The sequence below is a fragment of the Mesoplodon densirostris genome, chromosome 14 (assembly GCF_025265405.1).
Source record: "Mesoplodon densirostris isolate mMesDen1 chromosome 14, mMesDen1 primary haplotype, whole genome shotgun sequence".
NCBI lineage: Eukaryota > Metazoa > Chordata > Mammalia > Artiodactyla > Ziphiidae > Mesoplodon > Mesoplodon densirostris.
Genome location: NC_082674.1, coordinates 31,058,925 through 31,060,896, shown reverse-complemented (window position 1 = coordinate 31,060,896; position 1,972 = coordinate 31,058,925). Strand labels below are relative to the sequence as shown.

The following is a 1,972-nucleotide window of genomic DNA, read 5'->3' as shown; positions in this document are numbered from 1 at the left end:
GCTGTGCGTGGGCTTTCTCTAGTTGTGGCGAGCGGGGGCTACTCTTCATTGCGATGAGTGGGCTTCTCACTGCAGTGGCTTCTCTTGTTGCAGAGCACGGGCTCCAGGCACACAGGCTTCAGTAGTGGTGGCTCGTGGGCTCTAGAGCGCAGGCTCAGTAGTTGTGGCGCACGGGCTTAGTTGCTCCATGGCACGTGGGAATCTTCCCAGACCAGGGCTCTAACCCGTGTTCCCTGCATTGGCAGGTGGATTCCTAGGGAAGCCTGAGAGAAGTGGTCTTTCAAAAGAAGAATTAACAGGATTTGATGGCCATTTCATAGTGGGGAGGGATGCATTTGAGGAAGGAGTTGAAAGGAAGAAGAAAAGCAAATGATGCTCAACAGACATTATTTTTCTTCCTTTCTTTCCCTCTAGAGGACAGAGGTTAGAAGGTCTTGTCTAGATGACAAGGGCTAGAAGATCCTTTCTGGGGAAAGGGCTGACTGGCTAGTTTTGAGAGACCAAGATGGAAGCCTTGGCTCTCGGGCATTAAAAGGTCCCCTGAGCCTTTTCTTCTGGCCCGATGGCCCTGTTTGCCCACTTGCCCACAACTGTCAATGTTGGGCCCCAACATGCATCCCTGTCCTCCTTGTTAAAAGACAAAGAATACCAATAACCATTGCTATGTTGAGACCTTATATAATTTATCTAAAAAAAGAATCTGTTTTCAAGAAGAAGAGGATCAACCATTAAATACGGAGCTGAGGTTTGGCAGGCACCACAAATCTATCTATCCAGATAATATTTTTCAATACAGGGCTTTTCTTTCATCTTTAAAATATCACAGATAGGCCTAAGGAATCATCCGGCATCTTTTTGTGTCTGTAGTTGGACAACTTAGATCTTATTAATCAGCCTGCTGAACGGCTCCTTTTTCAGACACATAGATGTTATCCAAAATTTTTCTGGTATTTTTGTTTTTAACAGCCATGGCTTGCTGAGTCAATGCAGCTGAATTTTATGCAAGTTCAATGTTGTTTCCTTCAAGAATTAACTCATCTTTATGGCCTTGAGAACTGAACAAGCCACTCCTGGCCTTATCTGAGCCCTGTGGATGTATTGATATTTTCTTCCCAAGAAATTTTGGAAATAACGTTGACGGGGAAGTGAGTGTACACAGACCTCACCTTGTAACGAAAGCCCAGGGTAGCATCCTTGATTGTGTTCTGTTCATGGCTACAGAGTACGAACAATAGCCAGTCCCTTTCTAGTTCCCTACTGTTTGTCAACCTGGAGCTGCTTCTTTTGCTTTCCAAGGAGACTGAGTTCTACATTTATGTCACTGAAGTCCCTCTGCAGGGTTCCTCTGGGGTCCTTCACAATAGCTGTGCTTCCCTTCAGAGTGATGTCGATATTTTCTGGAATGCTGACAGTCTAATTGCTGAGAATGGTCTTCATTCTTGCCGTAGATGCAGCAAAGAGAGCTGTGTGTTTAGGTTAAACCTGGTAAGCAAGTACAAAGCATGGTGAAGCTGTGCAGGGAGAGATGGGACAGGTTCAGCATTTGCTGGGAAGAGGCCTAATGCTTTACATACCTGTAAACATCTCATTTAATCCTCCCAAGACTCTTTAGGCATTGGTGTTCTTGTTTCATAGTCCAGGAAACTGTGGCTCTGAGGTTAGACAAGTGACCATATCTATCTGAAGCTGAAGCTCTTGACCTACCCCCAGGATGCATTGCTGGGATGGGCAAGGGGGTCAGTGGTCCTGGCTGTGATTCCCAAGGGGTGCTCACTCTGTCCAGTGGTTACTTGATGCTGATTTCCTGAGAATCCTCATGTGGTCTTGAACCCAAACCAGTGGGCCCTTTGACCATCCTCATTATAACCACTGTTAGGATAATCAATATGAAATTGAAGCAAGATGGTTAAATATATCCCCAAAATCAAAATACATTGCAGCACAATTTTTATCTATCGGTAGTAAATTAAAG

At 45.0% G+C, this 1,972-nt stretch overlaps 1 pseudogene; it reads right to left on the bottom strand.

Moving 5' to 3' along the window:
* Positions 1-886: 886 nt before the first annotated feature.
* Positions 887-1,437, bottom strand: LOC132501870 (large ribosomal subunit protein uL6-like; annotated as a pseudogene).
* Positions 1,438-1,972: the final 535 nt, after the last annotated feature.